Here is a 20413-nt window from a genome sequence, read left to right as displayed (position 1 = left end):
TTGGAGAAAGGAGCTCAGAGTTGTTAGGAGACTTAACTGGTCTCTTTTCAGTCGTGTCCCTGCATGATTCCTGGCCCCGCTCGCTGTCAGTGTGGGGGTACTTTTCTCCAGGTACTTTTCTCCAGTGGGAGCAGCGGCCATGCACCTGTTTCCTGCTTCTTTTGTTTTTAATCTGTTATTTGGTCTTGTCTTGGAGCCGATCTTCTCTGGCTGCCCCACTGGGTTGGTTCTGTGTGTTTGAAGAAACCTCTGTGGAGAGTTTCCTGCAGAAGCTGTTTCAGTTCCAAACCTTTGCAACAATGCAGAGGTTCATACACATGCCGGGAGTCAGCTGGGAGGACGTTGCCGTGGTCGGGCTGTGTTATACATTGGTTTTGATTCAGAAACATCTAACACCATGCTTCCAATAACACATGGCCAGGATCAGGGAGATGGTACGGTGAGTAAGTCATTTGCCTGTATGCAGCAGACCTGGGTATCCAGAGCCAGGAATAACCTTTGTGTACTGTCAGGCAAAGACAGTACATTTGGGCTGCAGCCATAGCACAGCGGGTAGGGTGTTTGCCTTGCACGAGGCCAACCCAGGTTCGATTCCTCCGCCCCTCTCAGAGAGGCTGGCAAGCTACCAAGAATATCCCGCCCGCACAGCAGAGCCTGGCAAGCTCCCCGTGGCGGATTCGATATGCCAAAAACACTAACAACAAGGCTCACCATGGAGACATTACCGGTGCTCAAGCAAATCGATGAACAATGGGACAACAGTGCTACAGTGCTGCTGTCAGGCATGACCCAAAAACAAAACAAAACAAAAGAAAGAAGAAAAAGAAAGAAAAAAAACAGGCCTAGATGTCCCTTGACCTCAGAGTATAGGGAGGAGAACGGGGAAGGAAAGATATTGAAGGAGAGTAAGAAGAAGCATATGGAGAGCAACAGAGGGTTGGGAGACGGGTTTGGGGCATTGGCGGGGTAGTGGGGTGGTTTATCTAAATGCCCAAACCACAGAGTCAATAACAATAAAATCACAAGATCCAGACGACAACAAACAAACTCCGAAAGGTGCCTGTCAAGGGAGTCAGGACACGGGGGACTCTGGTGGAGGGAAGTTTGGTGCTAGACCCTTGTCTGACTAAACCTCAACTAAGAGTAACTCTGTAAATCATGATGCCTTCATAAAATAAAGCAAACGAATAAACACTAGGCCAGGGTCCAGCCGCAATTCTACAAGTCAGAATGTGGGGTTTCGGGTTTGAGAAGCTGGAATTGAGCCAACCGTTCTGATGCCTGAGGGTTGAAATTCTGGCTATAGGCAACAGGCAGTTGTGGAAGGAGATTAGTTTGGAGATGGTGAGAGGGGGGAGCAGGGAGACCATTTAGGGGGCTGCAAGAACTGGTCCGGGTCTGAGTCGGGCTAAGATGTGAAATTGGCTGTTGACGGAGGAAAAGAGTTAAGAGAGGCGGATGCCGGAAACGTTTCTAAGGATTAACATTTGGGTGGAAAGTGGGAGAGGGAAGGAGAGAGTAAGGACCAAACACCAATGGCTTCCAGAGTAACTCACCAAAGCACATGTTTCTGGATTCTCCCTCAAGTCAGTTAATTTTTGTTTTGGGGAGTGTGAGTTTGGCAGCAATGGGCTCAGTGTTGTTTTCTTTCTTGATTCTCAAATTGAAAGCCAGAGTCACAGATTTCCAAACTGGGCTACGTTATTATTTTAGAGGCGCTTGGAACTGATATCTTGCCTCAAGACCCCTTTGTCCCTCTCTTCAGGCCCTGGACCTGGGGACACTTTCTTTTCTGGAGGAAGAGGTGGTTTCTCAGCAGTGCTCAGGGGACCCAGGAACCAGGGGGCATTTCTCGGCCAACCAGGCCGGCAGGTCAACATCAGGGCCTGAGGATGCGATGCTGCTCAGTTCCAATGGCGCCAGGGACACTTCTGTCACCTGGAAGTGCCGGGAGCCCCTACAGCAGCATCCAGGGATGCTTGGGGGACCAACCAGGCTCAGGGCACATGCTAGCACATTCACCTGTCCCTGTATTACCCGCAAGGCCCTGGGGAGCCTTTTATGTAACTGATTTACCTGTTTCCTAGTTGTTCTCAGATTTCACATTTCAACGCTACCTTGCCAGAAAATTGTGAAACCGGGACATTTACTGTAACTCCAGTGTTGGTGAGCAGAGAGCCAATGTGGACTAAAGTTGCGCGTTCCCCTGGAGATCTCTCCGGCCCGCGGAGAGACAGCAGTGGAAAGCGCTCCTAATTGGGTGGGTTCTGTGAGCGGTTCCGACCTGAAATAAAACTAGTGAGGATAATAAATAGGGGGCCCAAGACGACACATGCCGATCAAGGGCAACTTTATTAACTGCCACGCTGGCTTTATACTTTTCTTAGCAGGGGGTTGGTACATAAGTTGTCAATCATCAGGGAAGTGTCTTCTCAGACCAAATAAGGAAAGGTTCGGGGTGTATTAGGTGGGCTTACAACATTCTTCAAGAGTAGATTGAGAAATAGTGGGGAGAGGAAGGCAAGGGTTTATCTGGCAGGAGCATCTGGCAGGAGGAAGGCACAAGGTAGAGGAAGGTATTCTACTTTAGGGCTTTATGGGGTCTCTCAGTTAACTGCCCTGGGCTACTTTTACCTCTTGAGTTTGGCTATTTCCTTTGTCACAAGGGCACCTTTGCCTCAGGTCATGCAAAGCTGGTAATGGAATTTTCCGGTTTGTCCAGGGTAAAGGTTTCGGGGTCCTCTTTTGTTCAGGGTCCTGAGCAGTCCCCAACATAAAGTCACTGCATTAATGAAGTTTGACGGAGTGCAATTTATCTTTCATTAAAAATCAGATAAAATATTGACAATTCTAATAACTGATATTAGAGTGATAACATTTAATTATATCATTTATTGATATCATTTGCTTAAAAGATGGTCATGATGGGTTCTGACATTATTGTAAAGTAAAATAAAACTGCAAAGCATTTCTAAGGAAGGGAAGCAATGTTTGCTATGCATCCCCTGTATCACCTGTCGTCCTGTTGATCATTGATTTGCTCGAGTGGGCGCCAGTAATGTCTCCATTCATCCCTGTCATGTGCTTTTATCAGCTTCTCCTTACTCGTCCTTTCCAATGCTGCAATATTGGGGGCTCTTTCAGGGTCAGGGGAATGAGACCCATTATGGTTACTGTTTTTGGCATATCGAATACGCCACGGGTAGCTTGCCAGGCTCTGCCATGCGGGTGGGATACTCTCAGTAGCTTGCTGGGTTCTCCGAGATGGATGGAAGCTTTTAGGGCGGCCTCTATGAGCCGATATATAAGAGAATACTAGCAAGAACGTTAAAACCAAACACATGTGTGCTGCCTTAGGTTTGCTATGATTGTTGTTATTTTTCTACTTTCATCTAGCTAGTTCCCAAGATAATGTTCAAAGTTCCACCTTTTCTTTCATTTGTTTGGCACCGCGTGGTGAGATCAGTTAATAAGAAACAGATACTAGGAGGCTTTGCACGTCAAGTTAAGGCAGGTTAATAATTGCCCGCCCACAATAGGAGAGCAAACGGTAGTCCAGGATCAAAAGCAACTTTTTCCTGCACTTTCAGAGCTGCCAGAATCTCCTTTGGGTGTGTCCCAGATAATTGTGGGGCCGAGGTTGGCATCTGGGTGATGTCATCACCGTAACCCACACCAGACCCTGAGTGGTGGGCATCGATCCAACTGGAAGAGAATGTATTTAATCCATCATTTTTGGAAAAGACAGGAACGGCTGAAAGACCACGCTGAGGGGCCGGGCAAGCTGCTTAAATCTCAAACCTCACCTTTGTCTTCAAAATCCAGGGCCACAGAGGAAACGATCGCGGCTCCTGGCAGAGATCTTGCTGGCCGACCCTGACCATTGGCCGGTACTGTGGTGTTTGCGCAGGATGGCCAGAGACATGATTTCACACCATCGTCCATGGGTGGGAGCCTGGTGGCTGCCCACAGACAGCGCCAGGAGGGACCCTGCAGTGCTCTCCCGGCTCCCGTGGCACACAGGCGTGGACACAGCTGCTGGCCTTGCTGTGGAGACTGGACAGTGGTGCACTCTCCAAGGCTCCAACCAGAGTGGAAGGCAGGACGCCTTCGGTAGACCCCACCTGGCAGCATGAAGTCACATGCTTCCCTAAAGTGACCACTGGCCAGATTCCTGTCTGGGGAAGTCCCGTTCATCCGGCCTGCACAGGCAAAAGGCGTTGGAGGTAGAGCAGGAAAGAGGCAGAAACATAGTTGTCAGAGGAATGAGCGCTAGGCAGCAAAGCCTAGGTGTGAACTAAGCAAGCTGAAAAAATAAAATAAAATAACAGAACAAAAATACTACCTGCCTGATGCAGATACTGTTTTTGATGAAATAGGTACATCATTGTAAACAGGAGTTTCAGTTTCCACCTTTTGGTGGAAACAATATTTTAAATGATAAAAAAAAATGTTCACATCTCTTAACCCTGATTAAGAGTTCTTTTCAGCTTAGCTAGCACAGTAGCACTGTCGCACTGTCATCCCATTGTTCATCGATTTGCTCAGCAGGCATCAGTAACGTCTCCATGGTGAGACTTGTTGTTACTGTTTTTGGCATATCCAATATGCCACGGGGAGCTTGCCAGGCTCTGCCTTGCGGGAGGGATACTCTCAGTAGCTTGCCGGGATCTTCGAGAGGGACGGAGGAATCGAACCCAGGTTGGCCGCATGCAAGGCAAATGCCCTACCTGCTGTGCTATCGCTCCAGTCTGAGTGTAGCTAAAGAAAATATTAATGAAGAAAAAAGCTACATGCATAAGACATCTATTTCATCACCCCATACACACACATGCACACACACACACACACACACACACACACACATGCACACACGCGCATGCCCACACACACGCACATATAGCAGTCCCAGGGATCAAACCAGAACCTCCCATGTTCAAGGCAGGCACTCCACCACTGAGCCACATCCCTGGGTCCATCATAACTTTCTCTATTTTCTCCTTTTATTTAAAAACTATGGTTTACAAAGTTGTTCGTGATGATTTGTTATAGGCCTTCAATATTCTAGCCCCAAACCCACCACCACTGTCACCTTCCTTCCATCATTGTCCCCATTTTCCCAACCACTCACCAAACCTGCCCCTTTGGCAGATACAAAGCCATTCATTTTTAAATATTTTTTATTTTTTGCTTTTTGGGTCACACCCAGCAATGCTCAGGAGTTACTCCTGGCTCTGCACTCAGGAATCACTCCTGGCAGTGCTGGGGGACCATATGGGATGCCAACGATCTAACCCGGATTGGCTGCATGCAAGGCAAACGCCCTACCCACTGTACTACAGCAGGAAGAATTCACACTCCTAAACATATATGCGCCTAATGAGGGACCAGCTAAATACTTAAAACAACTTCTAGCAGATTTTAAGGAGGACATTGCTAGCAACACAATAATAGTTGGAGACTTCAACACCGCCTTATCACCTCAGGATAGATCAACAAGATTAAAACTCAGCAAAAAAACACTGGCCTTGAAGGAAGAAATAGAAGAGAGAGGGCTAATAGATCTATACAGGGCTTTGCATCCCCATAAAAAAGAATACACATTCCTTTCCAGTGCACATGGAACATTCTCCAAAATAGATCACGTGCTGGACCACAACGAATGCCTCAATAGAATCAGGAAGATAGAAATTCTATCAACTATCTTCTCAAGACCATGAAGCACTGAAGATAGAAATTAATCATGCACAGATGCAAAGAACCAAATCATACACCTGGAAATTAAATAACTCAATGTTGAACAATGAGTGGGTCAGTGGGGAAATCAAGAAAGAAATCAAAAGGTATCTAGAAACAAATGATAATGAAGACACGAGCTACCAGAACCTGTGGGACGCAGCTAAAGCCGTGTAAAGGGGAAAATTTATAGCTCTGCAAGCATATCTCAGGAAGGAAGAAAGGGCCCACATAAATTACTTGACCTCACAGATCAAGACCTTAGAAAAGGACCAACAAGAGGAGCCCAAACCAGGCAGAAGGAAAGAAATAATAAAGCTTAGAGCAGAAATCAATGACATGAAAACCAAAAAAAACAATTTGAAAGATCAATAAAACTAAGAGCTGGTTCTTTGAGAAAATAAATAGGATTGGTAAAACTTCCCGCTCTATTATCGCTCTGGCCCCACAAAGCCATTTATTTTATAATTCTAGTTATAACCAAATAACTAATGACATTATCAAAATACTTCAATAAAAGAAAATTTGTGAATATTATTAGATCTCATCGTGGCAATCATTAAATCCTTGTCTGAAGGTTTGCCAAACTGTTGTCGCTAATTGAACTTTTGGTGGCAATCCTTTGTTGTATTGAGCTTCTGTGTTATTTTCCCGTCTAATTTGGTATTCTCATACTGGAAAGTCAGTGTTGTAGAAATTGCACAGCTGCAAATGTGAAGGTGCACTTTGGAAGCTCCAGAATATATACCCGGGCTGTGAGTTTACATGGCAGCAGTTGTGAGGTGTGGGTGTGGCTGCGGGCCTTCTGGAAGTATGGGGTGTGTGTGTGTGTGTGTGTGTGTGTGTGTGTGTGTGTGTGTGTGTGGAGGCGGGGGGATCTGTGGGGGAGGCTGCCCCACTCTGCTCTGAGAAGACCAGTGTTCTCAGCCTGCAGTCCAAGGCACCTGGCGTTCAGGGCAGTTTGGCATCTCTGCAGAGGTCAGTTGTGAGGCAGTGGAGTTGGGCCTTTTGCATATGGGGGTGTGAGTGTGACTGCCAGGACCCTGGAGGGCAGGGACTCCCCACTCTCGAGGGCACCCCAGAGTTCTTAGCAGGAGGCTGGTGTACCCATGAATTTTCGTGTCCCGTTAATGAGTCACTCCCAGCGATGCACAGGGGTCACTCCTGGCTCTGCACTCAGGAATCACCCCTGGAGGTGCTCAGGGGACCATATGGGATGCTGGGAATCGAACCCGGGTCAGCCACGTGCAAGGCAAATGCCCTACCCGCTGTGCTATTGCTCCAGCCCCTCTTCTGAGTTTTAATTGTGAGTCTGTAAATCCGGGCTGACAGATGAGCTTACAGTGGTTGTGGGATCCCCATCATAACTTTCAGTTGTGAGAAGAAATGGAAATTGTCCAACTGCCCTCTAAGAGGTATTGTAATAAAGGAAATTATATTGTCAACAAGTGGAAATGATGATGAAAACTAATAAAAGTCTCTGCTTATAAAAAAGACTGGAGCATGCCATATTAATCCCATAAAAGTATGAATAAGAATGTGTAAGGGGAAAGAAACAGATCTACTACAAGTGCATTATTTTTATTCCTATATTAATGTAACAAAGACCCCTAGAGAAAACACTTTTAGTTCTTCAAAATCCTTGTCCAGTGGGGTCTGTCCTGATCTGTAGTCCTCTGATGTTTTGCCCTGAGTGAAATTATTTGTATACTTAATTTTATTGCTTTGGTTTATCACTTAGGTCCCCGTTGGACCATAACTCTTCAAGAGTGAGGACCTCCTTTTATATCCCTTTACTACACCAGAGCACGTTTACTTGCCCAACACATGGTGACTTCCCAACAAACATTTGTTAAGTGAATTAAACCACTGCAAGGGTTACACCTGGCTTTAAAATCAAACTCAAAGATCACCTTCTCCACTTGCCTCCTGACCAAAACAAAACAAGTAACAACAACAAAAAACCCTCAAACCAAAACATTCAAATAAATAAATATCTACTTTATTTCCTGGGACTCCGCGCGAGGCTGTTTTCACTCGGGGCGCCCCAGAGAGGGGCGGCTGAGAACCCTCCCTGCCCCGAGGGACCCAGCCCTGGCAGCTGACCTCCACTACCCAACCGCCGCCACGCTCCAGGCCGCTTTCCCGACACATTATAAGGCACTTCCTACCCATTTTCCATAATTACCACATCATATTTGATGGAGTTCAGACAGTAGGCAACAAATCACAGAGAGTAATATAAATGTGTATTATATATATATGTATATATACGTAACAACAATATATAATACTATGTATATACATATATGTGTGTATATTATATAAGTAACAAGTCTCACAATGGAGATGTTACTGGTGCCTGCTCGAGCAATCGATGAACAACGGGTTGACAGTGCTGATATATATATATATACATGTATATATGTATATGTATATATATATACACCTCTCGGAGAGCCCGGCAAGCTACCGAGAGTATCCCGCTTCACGGGCAGAGCCTGGCAAGCTACCTGTGGCATATTCGATATGCCAAAAACAGTAACAATAGGTCTCATTCCCCTGACCCTGAAAGACCCTCCAATTGTTGGGAAAGATGAGTAAGGAGTGGCTGACAAAATCTCAGGGTTGGGAGGAATAGAGACGTTACTGGTGCCCGTTGTAGTAAATTAAGAACAAAGGGATGACAGAGATACTGTGATACTTTATTTCCAAAGGCTCCTGGGAAGGAAAATCCCCATTAACCAGGCCAGCATTTTCACTTGGAGTGAAACTAGATGCAGAGGTGCAAGTTGCACGTGGAAATCTTCTGAGCTCTGGGCAAGGTTTTACATTGGCTTCTTAAGGAAAGGCGGTGTTGCATATGGAAGCCGGGTTGAGGTTTGCTAGTCGGGGCCTCGTTTTCTAGGGCACACACATGCAATTTCCTTCATTTTCTTTGGGAGGTATAAGCACCTGGCATCTTATCCCATGCCCTGTCTCCTCTCTTACTGTTCAAGACCAGCGCTGACACGGGCACGAAAGTTCCAGAAGGGCTCCCAGAAGGAGTGGCGAACAGTCTTCCTGCAGGCCAGAAAACTGTGGGATCCAGTTGCAGAACTTCTTCCTGGCTTCCATTTCTAAACCGTCTTGTTTCCTTAGGAGGGAAAGGTAAGTGCTTCCCCTGAGGCTCAGTAGGTTTTGAAGCGCAAGAACAAATAGAGAAAATGTGGTACCTCTACACAACGGACTACAGCTCAGCTATGAGGAAAGAGGAAGTCGTGTCATTTACTGCGGTGTGGTTGGGAGTTAGAGGGTCCCAAGCCGCGTGAAATCAGAAGGAGATGGGCAGACCGAGAGGGGTCTTGCTCGTATGTGGGGTAAAGAGAAACGTAGTAAGAAAAATAAAAAATGTCAAAGGTAACAGAAGCTAAAACTGGCCTACAGAATTGAGCGGACAAGACGGGGGAGGGGTGTGCAGCTGGTGGAGAGAGGCAGGCCCTGGTGGCCACGTGAGGTGGGAACACTGGATTCGTGGAACTCTGTCGTCACGACTATGGGACATCACAGCACCACAAGTAAAAATTTTAAACTACCAAGTTCAGAAGAGATAAGTACCAGATTACTCCACAGCTTAGAAGCCGGCCTCGCATGCTGGGGGGAAAGGCAGCTCAGACAGAGAAGGGGCCACCAAGTAAAGGGTGCTAGGAGGGCCCGTTTGAGATGGGAGATGCGGGCTGAAAGAAGACTATAGACCGGACATGATGGCCACTCAGTACCTCTACTGCAAACCACAACACCCAAAAGGAGAGAGAGAGAGCAAAAGGGAATGCCCTACCTCAGAGGCGGGGGGGGGGGGGGTGATGGGGTGGGGGTGATAGGAGGGATACTGGGACCACTGGTGGTGGAGAATGGGCACTGGTGGAGGGATGAGTACTCGACCATTGTATGACTGAAACGCAAGCACAAAAGTTTGTAAGTCTGTAACTGTACCTCATGGTGATTCACTAATAAAAATTTTTTTAAAAATGAATTAGAAAATAGTGGTGTAAAACATGGCGACAAGATAACATTCAGTGTGAAACTGTGAGCAAAATACCTTTAATAGTAATGCTGAATTTTGTATTGCAACCATATGCAGGTAACCCTTATTCTCACCATGATTTAGTTATCTTTTGTTTTGTTATTCTACAAGCAGTTTTAGTTTTAAAAATATGAAAAAAACTACGAAGTTCATAGTTTTAAAACAATTACTCATGGAGGAGGATGGCCAGTGAGGATTATGTCAGGACCCCAAGGCAGACGCAGAAACCCCTACCCAAAGTCCCTCACCAGCCACTTACGACAGGTGGTGACTGCCCACAGTAGGGGTGCCTTGGGCACTTCCCCCCTCTTTTTTATAAGGCCATTTAACATCTCCAAGGGCCCTGGGGGGCACTGGTAGATCTCTCACATACAGAGATCTCTTCCTGTGTCTCATCATCTCGTGATTCCTCTTGTTTACTGACTGTGCCAGCCCAGGGTTTCAACTTGGTGTCTCTTGAACTGCTACCGGTTTCTTTTCAAGAAAACAACAACTCCCTCTCATCAGTAGCCCTTGATGCCCTAGTTTGTCAACTGTTTCTCAGAAGAGCTTTTTTTATTATCGAATCACCATGAGAACAGTTACAAAAATTGCAAGTTTAAGTCTCAATCATACAATGATCAAACACCACCTTGGTGGTGCACATGTTCCATCGCCAAGAACCCCAGTGTACCTCCCATCCCCCCAGCCCCCGCCTCTGTGGCTGATGATTTTCACTTTACTCTTTACTTTGATCACATTCAATATTTCAACAAAAAACACACTATTATTATTTGGAATTTCCCCCCAGCGATCAAACCTGCCGAAAAGGCATCATTTGATAATTTGTTTTCCATTGCTGAGAATAAAGAGCATACAAGATCTTGGGTTTCTGGTATTTTAGTAATTAAGTCCAGAGAAATTTCTGCCAGGAGTCGCATCGCTGCAAGCTCGTACCTCTGTTTAGTGGGCTCTAAAAGGTGGCGGTCGTCACGCTGCCACCGAAAGGCAAGGTCGAGAGAGAGAAACCTTTCCCCTCCTGGGACGGCATGGGGCCGTAGCTTAGTTCACAATCTAGAGGCATTTCTGCAAGAAGCCACTGGGTGCCAAAATTAGTTAGTGGGCCTCCGGGATCATGGTCGTTCAGGAGTGGAGGCAGCATTCGTGTGGGGCCACTCAGGGTCTCATCTGGGTGGTCAGAAGAGCTTTTTCTTCCTTTCCTTTATTTTTTTAAGGTGGGGTCCTACCTGAGGATGCTCAGGACATGCTCCCAGCACCATGCTCGCTGGTTGGTCCAGGTGATACTTGAGCCATGCAGAGCGGGGGATTGAACCTGGGCCGTCCCTATAGCATCAATTCTCTTTAGCTGAAAGCTCTCACACGTGGAAGAGAGGGATGAGGGCTAAACCGGTGATTTTTTTCAGGCCCTCCATCCCAAAACTGTGCTCGTTTTCTTTGCACTTGGATGTAAAGCCTCCTCGTGGATTGTGCTAATGCTGAATATGCGAGTCTAGCTGTGTTCCCTTCCCCTGTCACATCCATGTGTGTTGCCCGTGGGACCAAACCGAGCACTTTCTCAGGCTTCCCACTGTGAGGAGCAGTGCTACCCGCTGACAGCCGGCTGTGCACCCCAACCACACCTGCCTCTCCCCCAGCCCCTTTGACTTTCCTTTGTGCCCCTGAGACACAGCATTCTTCGTCACTCAGAGTTAGTTTAGGGAGTGCTTTGTAAATCTTAAGTGACGGAATCCCAGTTCGGGCTGGGCTCTCAATTTCCAGGCCTGCACACCGTCATCCACTCTGAAAGATGTTTCCTTTTCTTTCATTAGAAGAGAAACTGTTATCCAGCCTAAACAGAATTAAGACGCCTGCATTTAGGAGACTATTTTACTTAGAGCTGGTTTTTCTTTTTTTTTTTTTCTTTTGGTTTTTGGGTTACACCTGGCCATGCACAGGGGTTACTCCTGGCTCTGCACTCAGGAATCACCCCTGGCGGTGCTCAGGGGACTATATGGGATGCTGGGATTTGAACCCGGGTCTGCCTCGTGCAAGGCAAATGCCCCACCCGCTAAGCTATCACTACAGCCCCAGAGCTGGTTTTTCTTTCATCGTTACAGGAAAATTACGGCAGTGCAGAATCCGTTTTCCGGGCTTGCCATGTACTATGTGTAATTCATGTATGTGTAGTTCGTATGTGTGGCGGTCAAACTCTGGCTTTAGAGGCTTTGCAGCTCCCCCGCCCTGCCCCACATACCCGAGAGAGTCTGTCTGTCACTCATGGAATCTAATCTTGTGACTTGTTTGAACAATAATCAAAGACTGACATTGGCTCTGGGGGGCCTTGACCTCAAGAGGCACTGTGTCGTGTGTTGGCTCTGCCCCGGGATACTCTCTGGCACTGTTTCCTCTGGAAGCCAGTTGGCTTGCCCGAGTGAAAATGCGAGCACATGTGCTGGAGAGACTGCAGAGACGCCTGGAGTGTCTGTGTGCGAGGCTGTTTTGGACATTTGTGCTTTGCTGAACTCCAACGGAAGCCGCTGTACCATGAACCAGATGAAACCAACACAACTCCCCCACCCCGCCCGCCTGTTCACAATATTACAAGAAATGATGAATCATTTTGTTTGACGCCACAGAGAGGTGGTGGGTGGTTTGTAACAGAGCAATCAACGAGGAATCCTCAGGCCTATGGTGTGTGTGTGCGTGTGTGTGTGTGTGTGTGTGTGTGTGTGTGTGTACATTTCAAAGGAAAGTAAGGTACTTAGATTTTAAAGGCAATTGCTTTTTTCTTGGAAATTCCCAGTATTAAAAAGTGACTTTTTAAGAGGGCTGATAGCCTAGGAATTTGCAATAGCAACAACAAATAAAAGACATACCAAATACACATACTAAAAATATATCCTGCCTCTTCCGGTATCAAACCAGTATGTGAAGCCATATGTACTAAAGCAGATTTTAAATGAAGTATTCCTAGCATACTCCAGTAGTAGAAAATTAAAATCAAGCTTCATGCTACCACTTAGCTAAATAATTAAAATACAAAGGGTAAAACATTTCCCTTGCACGTAGCTAACTCTGACTCAATCCTCAGCATCGTGGTTGATCTCCCAAGCACTATCAGGAGTGATCCCTGAGCACGGAGCCAGGAGTCAGCCCCGAGCAGAGGTAGATGTGGCCTAAACCCCTGCCTGAAACAGAATATTACAGGTATAAAGAAAGTCCCTCCCAAAATAGATTTTTCTCCCTCCTTTGCTAGAGGGAGTCGCTTCCCTAATTGCTGTTTATTATTTCATGGATGCCCACATTTAATATGTAGCTTTGCAGTTCTACTGTTTTATATAAGGGAAATTATCTGCATGCACCAAGAACTTGCTTTCTTTGTTCAAATATCATATTTCAAAGTGTCCCTTTGTTAGTGGAGATGGAAAAACACTGGTTTCTACTCTCGGGAAAGTAGATGTCCATTCTCTGAGAGTCAAACATGGGGATCAGGATTACCCGTGGGGACCACAAAGTACTTCTGTCCTATTTCAACCTCACTCAGGGTACACAAAGTCACCTGCTCTGTTTATCTCCTACATTTCCCTTCCACCCTCCCTCCCGTATAAGTAGGGTTAAGTGTGTGGAAACATGGTGATTGCAAAATGCAAGCAGGTCTGTGTTGTACATCTCCACAAAAATGTAACGCGAATCACATGCCATTCAAATATTTTTAGCAGCATACATTTTATACGGAAAAGAAATAGGTACATCAATATTAATGATATATTCTATCTAACTTTATATATCTTAAATGTTATTAATTCAATATGTAACTTATGAAATTATTAATGAAACTGTTATTCTTTTATACCAAGTATTCAAAATCTGAGACTAGATTTATTTTAGTTCTGGTACATGTTAATTTTCACTAGTTACATTTCAAGAGCCTCGTCATCCCACAGCTAGTCGGTACTGTGTTAAGGTACTTTATAAAGCTGATCTTAAAACACAGTGAGGATTCTGATGTGTCACCTGCACATTGCTAAGCGAACAGCATGAAGGTCTTTGATCTTTGCAGGAGTTCAGGGGTCTTCAGGGCCAACGCAGGGGAAGGGGCACAGCCAGAAGGGTCCCTGGCACAATCGTCCACAATATCCCTTACCTAGAGCAAGTTCCTTGACCTCCTGGCACTGGGAGCCTCAGTTTCCCTCCCTATAAAATGGAACAGTGAACTAGAAGAAAGGGCTACCTAGTGTGAATGAACTTGAGCTTCCCCCCTGCCTGGTCAGTCTGTGTTGGGACAAGGACAGTGGCTGGCCCCCAGCCGAAGGAAAGGGCTGTTGCCGCCACACAGGGAGCACCAGCGAGTCTCTCATTAAAAACTGACTCTCCCGTCCCAGGGAACGTGGAGTACCAACCTTTGTTCTCTGAGGAGTCCCATGAGCCCACCCAGGGCCGGACTGGCACCTGAGGAGTCCACGGTCAGGAAGAACCACAAACCAGCTTCCCTGGGTGGCACGGTCCTGGCGGTGCTTAATTTAGATGAATCCACACAGAGCCGCTACAGTTTGGTCGGAGCATATGATTATGCAGTTTTGATGCCACGGGACATTCCGGGAAGTTGAGAGTTGTGGGTCCCAGCTCAGAGCAAATTTATTCTAGCCTGCCTCTGTTTCCCCCGGTCTCAGACTGAAAGCATAGCTTTTAGGTATCTTGTAGGTTTAATGGTTTTCCCCCTAGTTCCTATCTACCCCCTTTTTAAAAGGAAACAGAAGACTTGACTGTAAATGTTTCATAAGTTTAAAGTTCCGAACAGGTTTTGTCTGAAACCAGCTTGGAAGCCAAATGGGATCACAGGCTCTCAGCTTCTCTGATGATCCAGAAAATTCTGAGGTCCTGAGTAGCCCAGGAGAGAGAAGGAAAGAAGAGAAACGACAAGTTTCACTTTGTTCATCAGAGCATCATAGAAAGAGCAGGTCAGCGAAGAGGGCCTGTCCAAGGGAGCATTTTGCTGACCGTTAGCATTCCCCAGTCCCCGGGTGGGGGGTGTTTGCCAGAGGAAGCAAGCTCATTCCTGGCTCTTTTACTAACTCCCCATCAGCGTCCATTTCCAGGGGGCTCTCACCCCGGTCCAGCATCTCAGACACATGTCCGGATGTACGGCCTAGTTCGCCCGCATTGTCTCTGCAGAGCGAGTCAGTCATTCACTCCTCTCAGGATCATTCAGAAACCACGTACACTCAGAGAATTCATTTTCTTGGGATATCTTTGGGTTAATGTGCTTGGGGCTAAGATACTTACTTTCATATGTTGTTTTTTAAAATGTGATTTAGAATTCAACTTAACTAGAAAAGTTACTCACAGGGGGTCCAGTGCCGCCAGCAGGTCCGCCTGTACCTGATGGTGCCTTCAGGCTTCCTGATACCCCAAAACTGCCTCTGTGCCTTTGGCAGAACCCCAATTGCTTGGGACCAAGTTTCCCCAGAAATTAAACAGCCAAAAGTCAGGTATGTGGGAGTCACGCCCACAAATTACCTCCAGCTCAGCTATACAAGCTCCTTTATTGGTCTTGCTTCAGAGACCCATAAATAAATCTCGAAAGAGATCAAAAGCAGGCCATTTAAGCACATTAATGGTCATGATTCAGAGACTCACAAATGAACCTCAGGAGAGAGTCATTCATGCCTTAGAGATGTTTCCCCACCCCGCACCAGGCTGATTTCACCAGCCCCTCAGAGAGGGGCAGGTGTGTCCTTCCACCTGCCCCAAACGAACCCCAGCAGCTGCAAACCCCCAGAACCCAAGCGCCGCCATGCTCATGGCTGACCCTCACAGGCTCGTCCCGAGACCCCCAACTCATGAGAATGAAACCACTGGAAAACCCAGGACCAGTGACTGAAAACTCCAGGCTTCAAGGAGTTGGAGGTGGGCGACCTCCCCCCATCTCCTCGCCTCTGGTTCCCTGGCAGTCACACCCAAGACTGCCTCTGGGCGCCACTTAAGCACATTAACAGCCACGAATCAGAGACTCACAAACGAATCCCAGGAGAGAGCAGCACGCCACAGATCTGCTTCTGGACCCCAAATACTTAAACACTCAGAATTCCAGGAGCGAGCAGCCACTTTCGCTGTGAGACATCTCATACTATTCATGGTGATCAACACAAAAGTGAATTATCTAGCACCTGCCTAAGGGACAGGCTGGGGTGGAGGTGGGAAGATACAAAGTAATAACAGTGGGAAGGTGCAGAGGTAGTGGGGTTGGTGTTGAAATATTGAATGTAAACAATTATTCTGAACAACTTTATGAAAAATTTAAAAATTTAAAAAATTTTTAAAAGTCATGCAGAGTTCATCCCTGTTTCAATCAGCTTAATAAATATGAATACATAGCAGTACTCCTACATTAAAAATTAAGTTACATAAGCACGCAAGGCTCAACCTTTAAGAACATGTTACTAATCTCGTATAGAAGGGCTTAATGGTTCCTGGGTGAAATACAACAATCTTCACACACACATATTATACACAAAAACAGACATATAGATACATACACATGTATGTATATATGCACACAAACACATATGAACCTGGTAAAAATTCAAGTACTATATAAGGGTACCCCACAGAAAGCAAATGCTTATCCCATTTCAGCCAAACACCAATCGGCAACCAGTCCAGGCATTAAAAAAAGATGTATCGTTTACTTTTAAAGCTACTTTAACTGAAGACCAGGTAAAAGAGCAGGAAAAAAAAAAAACCTGTGGATTCAAAAAGAAAAAGGCCTGGGGTATAATTGCTATAAATGCTGTGTTGACGTGTTGAGTTTAAAAATATTTTGATGTGTTCCAACGCATGGCAAACAAGATGCCGTGAATCATTGTCCTGCATAAACTGTCCAATATGATTATATATCTTGGTGTCCACTTGGCAAGGTCACCGTAAGAAGTTTACATAATAGTCCACAGAGAACAGAAAGTCACCAGGGAAGCCAGAGCGAGCAGGGAGCGTGCAAGGAGCAGGACCTAGGAACCAGCGCTAGGCAGAGCACTGGGAGGGAGGGCGGGAGGGAGGCCTGAAGGCTCCCCACACCCCAGGCCGCTCTGGGCTCCCTGCAGGGACCCTGAGGTGCCACACAGCCCACTCTGGCTGCCTCTGAGACCAGACCGGGAATGGAGTGAGTGTGGCTGCGAACTTGACCTTTTCATTTCATTTCTTTTCACCTCCTGGCCCAGACGGCCCCGTGGTTTCATGGTTCCCCTCTTGGGCGATGCAAGGCCGAGGTTGGCGACGGCTCTGCGGGGGGTGCGGGGGGGGGGGCGGGGGGCAGGGAGAGAACACGCGGGAAAGCGAAGCAGACGAGAGAAGAAGGGAGGAGGAGGAGGGTAGGAAAGGAAGCTACTGGGCCTCACCAGAGAGGGGAGATGAGGAGCAGGGAAGAGAGGACCAAGTAGACAGACTGAGGGAAGGAGGGATTAGAAAGAAGCACCTAGAGAGGCACCTGTGTTCCTAACCATGCCCAAAAGGAAAGAGCGAGTGAATGAGCGAGAGAGAGACAGAGAGAGAAGAAATGTGTTTCCAGAGAGAAAGAGAGATAGAGAGAGGGAGGGAGGGAGGAATGGAGGGAGGGAGAGATAAAGGGAGGAGAAGAGAGTGAGGGAGGGAGGAAGGGAGGGAGGGAGAGACGAAGGGAGAGATGAAGGGAGGAGAAGAGAGGGAGGGAGGGAGGGAGGGAGGGAGAAGGAGGAGGAGGAGGAGGAGAAAAATGTCTGCTATACAGGCTGGGTGGGTGGGGGCGGAGAGAGACTGGGGACATTGGTGGTGGGAAATGTGCACTGCAAAGGGACTGGTGTTTATATACATACATCACTGTCACTGTCATCCCGTTGCTCATCAATTCGCTCAAGCGGGCACCAGTCATGTCTCCATTGTGAGACTTGTTGTTACTGTTTTTGGCATATCGAATACGCCACGGGGAGCTTGCCAGGCTCTGCCGTGCGGGCAGGATACTCTCGGTAGCTTGCTGGGCTCTCTAAGAGGGGCGGAGGAATCAAACCCGGGTTGCCCGAGTGCAAGGAAAACCCCCTACCCGCTGTGCTATCGCTCCAACCCATACATACATAGAGATGTATGTGTAGCTGAGGACAAGTAAGTGGCCTTTCAGAGCTCTGTGTCCCTGCTCTCCCTCGGGGCTAATTTCCGGATCAAAATCCTGCCTGTGGGTCTACACTCGGGCCTAAACTTACCCATCCGTGTGGGAGCAGGGATGCACCAGCTGGAGACTCTTAGGCCCTGGTGTGGGGAATCTTTCCTGCAAGGGACACCCACACTGGTCACGTACCACTAGGGGTCACCATTAGCCAAAATGGCTGGTGAGTTGACTGCAGTATTTGGTGAGCATTTGACGAGAGTGTTGTCTTGAGTATCTGCTCTCGGCAATGTCAGTCTGTTTTATCACCAGGGCGCAGTGCCTGGGAGTCCATTCCTTCGGAATTCTAGTTCGGTTTATTTTCTTTTCAGCAAAAAGAGGGCTAAGTACGGAGCAACAGTAGAGCAGGTAGGATGCTTGCCTTGCACGTGGCTGAGCTGGGTTTGATCCCCGAATGGCCCCCCCAAGTACCACCACCATGAATTCCTGAACACAGAGCCATGAGCAACCCCAGAGCATCAGAAGATGTGGCTCCAAGTCCCCAAATGAAATGAAATTAAAAGCGGCTGTCCAGCACTGTAGCACCGTCATCCCGTTGTTCATAGATTTGCTCGAGCCCAAAACAGTAACAACAAGTAAAGGAGGCTCAGAGCCCTAAACATGACGCGTGCTTGCATGTTAGCTTCCTTGCTTGTTCATGTATCTATTACTTGCTCTGCACCCAGAGAGGACATGTATAGCTGCGTAGGTCGTGCACTGCACAGACCCGGGGAGGAGGTGCTGTTCACATAGATTTCCACACGAGTAGTTTTCCTGACGTTCAGTCCGGTGACTCTGCCAGTCTCTGGTCTGCGTCATGGGGTAAAAATCTTGGAAGAAAACTTAATACCTGCATTTTCATTCCTCTGTGTTTACTTTCTTTACTTTATTTCTTTTTTGCCATACCCAGTGGTGCTCAGGGCTTACTCCTGGCTCTGTACTCAGGGATCACTCCTGGTAGACTTGGCGGGGGCTACATGGGGTGCTGGGAATTGAACCCAGGCCAGCAGCACGCAAGGGGCGCACACACCAACTGTCCTATCGCTCTGGCCCCTGTGTGCACTTTCACGGGAAAGGTAATCACATGATCCAAACCCTGTTTTGAAACTACAAACGCCTGAACCCTGCATAAATTTTGAGAGTTCTTTATATTGCTTTATTTCTATTTTTTTTCCCCAGCAAGAACTACTTAACTTTTGTTTCCTTTGAGACAGGGGATACTCCTCACTGGACATTTTGTGATTAAAGCAATGTACAAAGACAGTCGGGGGCGGGGGTGGAGGGAGAGACCCATGGCTTAACCACAGGAATTGCAGAAGAGGTTTCGTCATACCTAAGATCCTTAACTTTGGTGGCTGGAGCAATAGCACAGCAGGGAGGGCGTTTGCCTTGCATGAGGCCCACCTGGATTTAATTCCCAGCATCCCATACGGTCCCCAAGCACCGCCAGGAGTGCAGAGTCAGGAGTGACCCCTGGGCATTGCTGGGTGTGACCCAAAAAGAAAAAAAAAAGATCCTTAACTTTGCCATATTTAAAACTAACGTTTAATTAGAACAGAACGGGAAGCCACTGAGTATGACCGTGGGACCAGAACTCTGGGGCCCTGTCTGAGGCTCAGTGAATGAAGCAACAGTCACACAGCCCTTTCCACAGTTCTGTGACCTATTTGCAGTTCCCCTGATCTCGGCAGTATGATGGTGTCAGGTGGCGGAGGCTCGCTGGGCCGGCTGGCCTCTTTGTGCCCTTGGAGCTTGCTAACTGTTTGGTGAGGGGCGTTCTCCAGCTGTGTGGAAACATTGCTGTCGCCATCTCCCGTCCTCTGGCGGGCTGGCTCTCCGGCCTGCTTGTCGAGCTGGACCCACCGTCAGTGGGGCTCCGTGTCAGGGACCAGCAAGTGTCCGCAGCAAGCCTGGACATACTGGACGTGTGCCTTTCCCCCCGAGGCCCAGCTGATGGACAACCTTCACCTGTGATCCCACCCTGGTGGCCTCAGGCTAGTGAGGAAGGGCACACGCCAATATGTAAGTATGTAAAACTTTCCGCTGACGTCATGTTAGCGCTCAGGCTAGTGAGGAAGGGCACACGCCAATATGTAAGTATGTAAAACTTTCCGCTGACGTCATGTTAGCGCTCAGGCTAGTGAGGAAGGGCACACGCCAATATGTAAGTATGTAAAACTTTCCGCTGACGTCATGTTAGCGCTCAGGCTAGTGAGGAAGGGCACACGCCAATATGTAAGTATGTAAAACCTTCTGCTGACGTCATGTTAGCGCTCATCTCCTTGGTCAAAGCACGGAGAGCGCGGGGTCGGTAGGAAGGTGGTCCCCGTGCAGGTGGGTTCAGGGCTGTGTGCACCGGTGGAGAGCTGCTGAGGCTTCTGCTGGTGAGCGTCAGTTCACCGTCACCGTAGCTCAGTTTCTGCCAGATCATGCTTAAAGCTACCTTGGGCTGGAGCGATAGCACG

This window comes from Sorex araneus, chromosome 2, assembly GCF_027595985.1.
Source record: "Sorex araneus isolate mSorAra2 chromosome 2, mSorAra2.pri, whole genome shotgun sequence".
NCBI lineage: Eukaryota > Metazoa > Chordata > Mammalia > Eulipotyphla > Soricidae > Sorex > Sorex araneus.
This window is presented reverse-complemented; position numbering follows the sequence as displayed.